Consider the following 10924-nt stretch of genomic DNA (forward strand, 5'->3'; position numbering starts at 1 on the left):
GCCGGCCAGGGTCAAACCACGACACTTTCCTGAGACAAATACATTTTTCCTTGACAATTCATTTCAATAGTAATCATTTAAATTACAAAGGTCGAGGCATTTACCCACCACTGTCCCTGACAATCTTAGCAATTCATCAAGGCACTTCCAAACTTCTCACGGATCACATTTCAGCAAGTTCACGATCAGCAATGCTTCGTGGCCAAAGTTAGACACTGTTTTGCTTCTGGTTAATAAAGAACTTGCTATTCATTCAAGGAAGATGGACTAGAAAAACATTTTAAAGGTGATTACAGGATCCAACAGCACAAGGGCCTATCTAAACCACTTTTAAAAGTCAGTGGCTTTAAAGTTACTTTTGACAACTTCAAGCATTTTATCCTCGTTTTGAGCTACAGTTATTTACAAGAACCTGAGGAGATGACAGATCATTCTACACAGTCCAAAACAGCCTGACATCATTTCTGTTAGCTGCCATCTTCTCTGAGACCAGAGGCAGTGACCAGCATATATTCCATGTGGAAAATTATATATTTCCTAAAACCTGTACCAGTCATCTGGATTTATGAAACATTGCAGAACTCTCTAAAGAGAAACCAAAATAACAAGTATATAATCCCTCTGTAGTCTATCCTGAAAATCATAGGTTTGTAACATCAGACAGACCATTTCCTTCAAAAATCCTGCCTAAAAAATCAGCTGAAAGGAGAAATCAAGTATGTTGGGGAAGCATTTTGTATATCAGCACTAGAGTATTGGCTGAAAGTTCACAACACTCCTTGTTCTCACAGTGTTTTACGTGCCTTATATTTGGGTTCCATGAAGCAGTAACTTAAATGATTACACAATTTTTTAAAGGCTTTCCTCTCCCCATTTGAGTTACAGATGTGGAAAGTGATTTTTTCAACTTTGTGCCTTGTACTAACACTCCATGTGAGCGCTTATTTTAGCCTAGATCTCCAAATTGCCATATTTTAATGATTTCTTCATCAAAGGAGGAGTGCCCATCTGGACACACTTAGCCAGCTCCATTTCATCACACATACGAAATGATGCATGGTCGGAAATGCACCATCTGCCTCGGGTTTTAAACACTGTACCCATCATCTGCAAAAGGTTAAGGGGACACAAGTCTTGGCTTATATGGAGCAGTGGGTGAGTCCATGTGGTTTGGTCCTTTGTTACTGTCAGACCAGAAGTTCAAACTATTTGGGGGAGGCGGCTGCCTGACAGTGTTGTGGCAGGTTATGAGCGGTCACAGGTTGCCGACTTACTGATGCTTTCCTAAAACAAAATCCATAGGTTTCCCCCCCTCTCCTTCCTGCTTCCTTCCCACACCTCCTTGCCCCTGGAAGGATCACATGAAAATTGTGAGGGAGGAAACCTCCTGTGTTCAGGGAAACAGAAGCGTCTGCTTTGCAAACACGTAAGATTACCTTAAAGATATGAGGTGTGTATAATCTGTTTCATTTTCTAGTAGAAACACCCCAGGAAGGTCCCAGAAATTGGCTGCCCAGTCAGATCAAAGTGGCTACAAGGATTGCACTTGTTAAGGGAGGACATGAGCTGTTCTGGAGGGACCCTATCACTCATCCATCTGTTGTGACAGTGGGTGTACAAAGAAGACTAGTTGTCGCCTAGCGCCCGTTTTCTCCCCGACAGCAATGCTCTGAAGATAATAACGAGCAAACTTCAGCAAGCTTTGCTTCCAAGATGCTATTTCCATGGAGATATTCCTGAATTATCTCCAGCTGATGTTCTGGCTATGGATTTCAGTTTTGTTTCTAAAAGGTATGATAAATACAGTGATTAAAAGCAAAGAGGTTGTTTTTCTTCTGAGGTGCGCGGTGGGGGGGAGGACAAGGGAAAAAAAAGCCATTTTTTTGTGATGTGTATTTCTCACACACAAAGAAATTCCAATTTTCCTTTGCTTTGCTTTGTAAATAAAGCCCTCTTCTGTGCTTACTTTGTATCTGTCCCTGCATACCAGGCACCCTGGAATCTAGATTGTGTACCATGGAAAAACCCATCCTCACAAATTCCGTGAAAGAATGAAAGTTGCTGGTGGGGAAAAAACATTCCTGGTTTTACCAGATTGATTTGGAACATGAGGAAGTTGCTGGTCCTGCTGCTGAGGTGTGTGCAACATGCACCAAGCCTTCAGACTGGAAAACTCTAAGCTACCTACGGTACCTTGTCCCGGTAGTGCCCATTTTCTTGCTCAAGACAATCTTCTGCTCAGCAAGCCCAGACTAAATGTTACCCTGAAAATAAGTGCCTTGCTGTTGCAGAAGCTGCAGAGCATGTGACCAAAGGATGCCATATGGGCCATTTATTAACAGTGAAAAATGAATGCACCATTTGTCGGGCTGTAATTAAAGCTGAAGAACAATATTCCAGTTTTCACTCCCACTGTTGATCTGCTATTTGTATCCCAGAGTTCAGTTTCTTGCCTTATTACTCCTAGCATGAATTTGCAGCCCACTGGGTTTACGAATGGGCATCAGTAGCAAGTATTTCATATGATGGCTCAATAATACACTGATATATATGTAAGCAAACTGCCTAGCAGCTTCCTACTTACATACATGTTAACAGGATTCTGATTATATACATGCACAGAAATACAAATACACATCCAAACTATGAGAAAACCAACCAAGATAAAAATAAAATCACTGCAGTCAGTTTACGTGTCATTTTGAATTTCAAGTGCTTTAAAATACTGCTGTACTTTGCAAATCCACATGCAAAAACTAACATACTGTAAAAGAATTGCACAAAAGCTATTTTGAACAGTCAAAATACAAATTAACGTATTTCCACTTTCTTCACTCACATCTTAATTTAAAAATATTTCCAAAGAAACACTTCTTCAAAAGTCTCAGAATCATAGTTTTCTCTTAGATCCATTTCTACAGAATTGCCAAATATAACCATTAACAAAGATCACAAGCTTTATGATATTTTTAGTTGCCTCCTCTTCTGAGATTTTTCCACTTTTCCCCATTTTCTCCCCTCAAGGCAAAAGGCCTAGAAATGCCCATATCTGTTACCTACTCCAAGAAAAATGAAAGATTAAGACCGTGGCAGATTTACAAGGCTGAGGAAGGCGACTGAGGTGCAGGGCAACCAGACCAGACAGCTGAGAGAAGGGCAAACATCTGCTGCCTTGTTTAGAGGCTGGCTGCAGTTATGGCCTTCGCACTCCTACAAGCTGTGGGGCAGGGCAGGAAAGGGCGACACATCAGATGTGACCTGTCCTCTCCCCCTGCCCTGGCACAGGGCCCCAAGACCCCCTCATTTCCCAAGGACTGCTCAGAGACCACCGGCACAGTGCAGGCACAAAGCATGTTCTTTGGGTACCCATTCCACGGGCGTCCAAAGCCAGGCCACCTCTACCTTTGCTTGACAGTGACAGAAGTCACGAGCATTTTATCTGTTGTGGCACCTAGAGTGACTGAAAATGCTCAGAAAATAAATAAGCAGCCTGTATTTAGCTTCTGCATGATTGCTGTCTTGCAGAAAGGCACCAGCAGCACACCAGTAACTGGGTACCAAAGAGCCCTTTGGAGAATCAAGAGGACCATGCATTCCCATCCAAGTAAGTTACATCTCTTTTAGTGGGAAAGCTCCATGTCTACCATGGTTTGCTTTCAAACGCTTCTCGTTTAAATCTAAACCTAGCAGAATTCACATCTTTGTACACAGTTTTCTTTTCCTTCTTTGTTAGTATGACAACTACAACAGCCGCAGATTGCAATTTCACAGATGCATGTCAGACATTGACACAAAAAACTTCTCAGGAGTGTGAGCAAGTACTGAGCTGGTATGTCAACAGTATGTTTTAAAAATGTATTATTAAACTTAAATCCTAGCCTGAAAGAAGCCCTAGTTGAAATTCCACAACAAAATCTCAGGAAATCACAAACACATCTATGAAACTAGGTAACTGTTGTGCAGATACTGCCTCACCTTCCATATAATGGCAGTGCCTGTGATATCTAGAAGGGATGTTTGAAATCCAATGAGTATGAATATCAACTTCTCATGGCTCCTTTAGAAGCCTCAGCCTGCAAGAACAGGAGCAGGAGTAGTGCACAAAAACAGAAGCAAGAAAAAAAGTGGTTTAGACTATTTACAGGGCCAGCAAGACACAGCACCAAAATTTGTTAGTGCTACCTGGCACAACTGCACCAAAGTCATACTAAAACACATTTTCCACCTCATTTCTCATTCAGTCAAGGTCCCATTTCACTCTCATAACTGCAGCTGATAGCAGAGCTACACAACCTCGCATATTGCCAGTTTGCTTGTCATGGGAGCAGGAATACAGCTAGGAAGCACACCAAGTGAGGCCTCCCCTCCTCCCCACTTGGACGTAATGAGGAAACTCATCCTTACAGCTACAGTTGCAAAACCAACATGCAAAGTCTCTCCTCCACCTGCAAAACCTGGCCCTCCTCCTTTGACCTCTTCCCATAGTTCTCAAAATGTAACACCAGCTTGGAAAGGCAGGTGCGGTACAGGTGATTGTAAGAGGCTGTAGCCAGCATCACGCCATCTATTTCCAGCACCTTAAGGACCTCCGTGTACCCCAGGCCAGTATGGCACTGCAAAGCTATTCCAGCCAAAGCAAATCAGGAAGCTGCTCAGGTTCCCCCTTGGCCCTTGGGAAGAGGAATACAGAAAAGCATTGTTACCATCAACAACTGTGTGACGGTAAGCAAAGCACAGCCCAAGAGCACGGAAAGCTCCAGCTCAGGAAGTGTTTGGGGACTGTATATAGCTTTACCCATCTTTAATTTAATACTTTGGTTTAGCCTTGAGGATGCTACGTTGCCCCTGCACTGCACTCAGCAGGGATCTGTTTGCAGAAAGCACTGCCACCCTAATGCGTCCCCCACCTCTCCTAACAGAGAACAACGAAACATTAGAGACAGGTATTTTGTACAAGTATAGTGATTAAATGTAGTTTCCCAAAGATGTCAAGAAGTCACATTTTCCAACACCACTCTGGCTATAGGGGGCAGTGCAGGTTGTTAGAGTGAAACTTAAAATATTTGGTGTCACTTCTGAAGCAGCAGGTACGCTGTGCTCTCAGGATTAGCTGCATCTTTAATACTACAGAGCTGCTGCAGTCTAAAAATCTGCATTTCTGCAATCAGTTCCAGTGCTGTGGGTCAACCATCAATTCCTTAGGTAGCAAGGGGTTCGAAAGCTCTTCCAGAAATGTTCATCTAGAGAGCTGCTTGTAACTGATTTAGGTGCAATGCAGTATCCTGCCACTTTGAGCACCACACACTTCGGGGGCCACACTAAAAGCATTCTCTTCCTTAGCTCTGCCCTATTTTTGCTCTGTTGCAAAGCACAACTTGCAAAACAATCCACAGCATCAAACTTCACAGAAGTTACCCTTAAAAAAGAAAGAGCATGATTAATCAGCAGTTTTTAGAAGACTTGAGCAAATATTAGCAAGCAGCTCTGGTATTTTAAGTTTCCATTAGCAAAAGGATAAAGCTGAAGAAAACATTTCAGTATCAACATCTTGCAGCTGTATTTTGTTCTTTCATGGCGAAACGCTTAAATCAATGTCTTGCAGCACAGGAAATAATCAGAAGAGACAAATGCCGTGTTTCAACTCAGATCACTGCAACAGTTAATTGAGCATTTTGTGACAGCAAGCAATTTACCAAATACATTTTCACATAATTAAGCAGCAAACGAGACACAGTCCACAGGAGATGCACATCAAATTGTGTCAGCACTTGTATTATAAAGCACTTTACACATATATATGTGTGTATATGGACCTATCTTTATATACTTACCGTGCAGCAAGGCATGGGTGTTAACTGGTCTTGGAACAATTGCTTTACAGCCTCAGGCAGAGCAACCTTCCTCTCACTCTCATCTCGGGCAAGTCAGTGTTTCTGGAAGGTGGCCAGGCAAGATCAGATTCATCAGCCAATAAAATTGTCTAAAGCAGCCGTTCCACAGGAGACCGTTCCTCCGGCTGCAGACTCAGGAGCAGCCAATAAAGAAAATCAGCATCAGAGCGCGGATGAGCATTTTGCCCCATACTAAGGGTCTGCTCTCCAAAAATCCAGATTCACTCTGCCTGTGCTGCTGTACACAGTCACTCTGCATGAAAAACAACCTGCACTTGATTTGCTCGGCTGAAATAGATGCACAGCTATTCCGAACACTGACAAGGGTAAAGAAATCAGTCAAGCAGGTGCCTCGTGTGCTGGGAAGCAATATAGCAGCATCCAGAGCCATGAATTCGTGCTGCTAGCTGGGGTACCACATCAGACCCAGCTTTGTAGGAGATGGTACGAATTACTGCTCAAAAAACCTAGCATTCACTTGAGCATAGAGATGTTGCTTGTGATGGGCAGCGTGGAGACCATGGAAACTTACCTCTGTTTTATCTGCCAGAGGTGGACCTGCTGCAGTGGCTGCGTGAAGCCATCCTGTCCTCAGATCCATGTGTTCATCCTGGACTTTGCTGTCATTCAGAAGAGCCCTTAATTTCACTCTGCCAGTCCTACAGCAGCAGCAAACTATCCCAGCGTGCAACAGGACGTCGCAGAGGTGACAGTCAGAGGTGGCTGACATCTGGGAAACCTTAGGTCTTGCCTTTACTAGGAAAACAAAAGAAGTCAGTCTTAGTATAGCTATCCTACAGCAAATCCTAAAGATGACAAGGCATTTGTTGCAGTTACGCATGTTAGTAGGTCAGGAAACACCTGAAGAAGTCGTTACTTCCAAATTAACACTACAAGGAAGACCAGGTCTGTATGTCACCAGTCTGAAGGTATGTATTTTGAAGCAGATGACCCATTTTGCTATGAAATCCTAATAGAGAAAAAGCACAGGTGGTCTCTGCAAAATGCTTTATTCCCTTGCTGGCATTTACCTCTCCTAACTTCTTTGAGGCAAAACTATTTGGATTTGTTTCCACAGAAGTTTTGCACCTCTGCTCTCTTTACATGCTTATACTACACCCTTTGGAGGACCACAAGCCAAAGACATTATCTCCAGAGTTCAGAATGCTCTGTTACACCAGAGGAGCTGGAAAACAGGCTCCTAAAGAGCCACAGGGTGCTAAAATCAGAGGGCACAGAAGCACAACCTAACTAAATTCAACAGCTTGGACGCTGTACTCTGATCTTGGAAAGCTACATGTGCAAGCATTTATAATCTGAATTCTTCCTTTGATGTAAATTGGCGTAGATCCATACCAATTCACACTGGCTTTTCTTCCAGCTGGGGGTCTTCTGTTATCTTTGGAAAACACGGGGTTTCATTTGAAGCCACTGTACACTGTGATATCACCCATTCAATGGGAGTGCTGGGCAGGGAGCACATGTCACTCTGAAGGCAATTGCATGCTGGGTGCTGCCTCAGAGGGGGTCTTGGTGCTGTGGAAAGAAGCTTGTCAAGTAGTAGCTTAGGAAAACAGTGCCTTGGCTGACAAGAGGAGCAGGACATACTTACTGGAAGAAGTCATCTTAAGGAAATTGACGGAAACATAACAGGAAAGTGAGGAGTCCCCATACCTTCGGGAGTAGGAGAGCACAAAGCCAGCAGCACACCAGTGGCATGCAACAGAGGGGGATACCAAGCAGGTTACCACAGCAGCCTGCCCCCAGGAACTTCTTTCATACAGCTGATAGAAAAAAAATCAGCTGTCCAGGCAGCTGTGCTGGCATCCAATCCCACTGGCCAGCATTCCGTTGATTTATCCTGCAAGTTGTCTGCATTGTGCTAGAAACCCATTAAATACCTATATTTTCTCCCTCTGTGTATGTAGATTGTGGTCAAACTGCACAAAGAGCTGCTGATGCACTATTTGGTTTATCATTCATCACAAACTTTAGTTTCAGTGTTTAAATGTAGTAATGGAGAGCATTTTCAAAGCTGCTTTGTACACATATTTGAGGTAGTTTTGGCTCTAATTAATTTGGAACAGGGCAGGGAGTTCAGAAATTTTCCTTTTCTCTCTCACATCCCTGTGTCCCACTTTACTTTTAAAGTGGTAAGGCCCATCTAGATTAAGGCACTATGAGGAGAAGAAAATTTAACTGAATTAGAGATGGCTGGCAGGGCATTTCGTCATCACAACTGTGTGCTCAAAGCTTTTCAGAAACCGTAATATGTCTGGCTATGCAAATCAGCATGTCAATGCAACAGCTGAAGGGGGAAAAGCCCTACAAAACCAAAAAAAAAGAAAAAAGCAGAACTCTGCTCAGCTGCTGGACCTGCTCACTGAGGAGTTCCCCTAGCAGCTTGTGCTTTGCTTGGCAAAATTTTTAGTCTTTTCAGTGCGTTTATCCTCAGGATGGATTTGCAAGGTAGGGTCTTATTTCCGGGAAAGTTACAATTACTCTCTTACAACTAGGAGAGCAGAGCAGCGTGCAGGAAGCCTATGACACTTCAAGGAACCGAAGTGTATGTTTGTAGTTAGAGCAAAGGCTGTTTCAACTGCACAGGGCTTCTCTGTAACACAAGATCAAAAGCTGCTTCCCTCTTGCCCACCCCTTCCAGCACCTGAATGTGCAGCTGCATCCGTGTGTCCTCAGTGCAGTCTCAGCCTTTTAACAGCAGTCTGCTGGTTTTGCATATTTTATGGGCTTGGTATTTGCATGCTTTTTTAATATTTATGTATAGATGACCTCAGTGTTTAAAGAGAGCATACTGATTTTTGGGGTACAGCTGACTTATACTCAGTCCTTCACACCTATTTTGCACAAAAGTGACAGCAGGACACTATCACTTTCCATAGTTTTACCCTTTCTAGCAAGGAATGATGAAAGATCATATATACGAAAAAACAGTAAAACAATCCGAAGAACTCAGACTTGCTTTTTCTTCCATCTCTTGAGGGTACTGTTCTGTCAACTCCAGAAACATGGAGATATCCAAGGGTAATCCTAGGGATGGCAATAGGCACCAGAAAGCATGAATTAGTCCTAGAGTAGAAGAATGCAGCCTGCAGAGAGTAACAGATTGTTTTCCCGTGTATTGTTTGCACCTGTGAGAAGTAAGATCCCTCCCTCGGAGCAGGCAGGTCAGCAGGCATGACACCTCTGCTTTAAGGGAGAAGGCTGCTTTGAAGAAGGCAGAGCTTAGGAGGAGAAACAAGATCAAAGTATTGGTGTTTCAGTAAGCCTTTGTGTGAAAGGTGCAGCCGTGGTAGGAAAGGCTCAGCGCTCAGGTCCTCATGGCCTCACGCGCTCCTACTCCACATGCAGCCGATGATGGCCAAAAGGGATGAAGTCAGCCCTGTCAAAGCTGAGGTTTTTGTGTGGCAGAGTAACTGTACCAGCTCTCTGTAATAAACACCTTCTGTGTATCGTGTCTTGTGATCTATCATGACAAACACCTAGCTTATTCATTAACACAGGGAGACTTCAAGTGATTCACAGTGGGGCAAGAAAAAAAGAAGTCATGTTGCTCAGAACTCACTTTGATTGAAATGAAGCAACTTTGCAAGTCTAATAATGCAGTAATGCAGCTTTTGGCCTTTAGTGCTATTTACAGGAAAACCAAATTCAAACAAGTCTGCCAGGTTTGTTTAAGTAAAGAAAGGAGCTGGGCTTCTATTTACATCCATACCCTTAAATCAGTTTGACACTGCAGTATAGAGTTGATGCCCTCTGGTTGACAGCCTCGTTACCATCTGTAACAAATGTTAACATCCTAAAATACATATCATTTATGTTGTAACAGCAAATACAGTATGGAAAGATGACGACATTTGGGGCAACTGGGATCAGAAAAGGCTAGAGAGAGTCAACACGGGCCTCTCTGTTTCCATGGAATTATGAGCATTACTCTACCCGCCTTCACTGCAATCACACTGCGGCCCAAATGACCATGCCGATTCTCAGCACGAGAAATGTTGCATCAGATTATCTAATAGGAAAAGCTAGAACTAAGCAAGGAGGGAGATCTCCCAGGCTGGGAGGCATGTGCTGGACTGGGACCCAGTAGGAATCAAATTTATTTTCCAGCTCAGTTGCTGATTCTGTCCCACTCTTTGCAGAACCCCTAACTGTGAGGAGGAGGAAATCTGTATAAATAAATGAAAAATTTTAGCAAACAGCTGTTCTAGCATAAATACCTTGTCACATCCCATTTTATGCTTGTTGAAACAAACTTTACCCATGCTTCCTCTGCTGCACTTGGACTAATTTATCATGCATTATGCATGCTGCTCCATCTCAGTGTTTAATAATTCATGAATCCCTCCACCCTCGCCCCCTTTTCCCCCCTACGCTTGCACGAGGATCAATCATCACGATTTATCAGCTCAAGCCCTTCACCGCCACCAGCTCTCAAGGGTGTGAGCCTGCAGTCCGGCCCAGCTCCGGGCACTGCTGGCTTCTGCCAGAGAAACCAAAATCCTGCACGTGTCCTGACTGGTTTGGTTCAGCCTTAGGGGAGCTGTAGGAGCACTGTGTTAAAACAGGAAGGTCAGCCTCCCCGTGGGCTCCCTAACAACCCTCCCACCCCTGAGCAGGTGCTGTGGGCTGGGCAGAGCCTGGTGTACCCCCAAAATGTGGTGTGGTCACCCAAAACTCTCAGTGCGAGGCCCTAAACAATCCCCCCTCAGCCCCTAAAACAGCGGGAGGCCCCAAGGAGCCGCCCCAGCATCCCCACCTGCCCGCCCCCGGGGGATGCCACCCCCAGAAAGGGTCAAAAAAAAGGGACTCCCTGTTTCTCTCAGAAATGTTTTCATTCCTACTTGGAGGGAAATACCTGAGGAAGGGAGACCCACCTGTGGGGGTGACACAAGGGCTGAGCGCCGGGTGGCAGCCGAAGGGCCGTCCCTGTCCCGTCCCAAGCAATGGAGGGAGCGAGGCACATCACAGATCAGACGTGGCGGCCGGTTTGGGCGCCGAGCGCGGAACCA

Source organism: Apaloderma vittatum, unplaced genomic scaffold, assembly GCF_000703405.1.
Source record: "Apaloderma vittatum isolate BGI_N311 unplaced genomic scaffold, ASM70340v1 scaffold36757, whole genome shotgun sequence".
NCBI lineage: Eukaryota > Metazoa > Chordata > Aves > Trogoniformes > Trogonidae > Apaloderma > Apaloderma vittatum.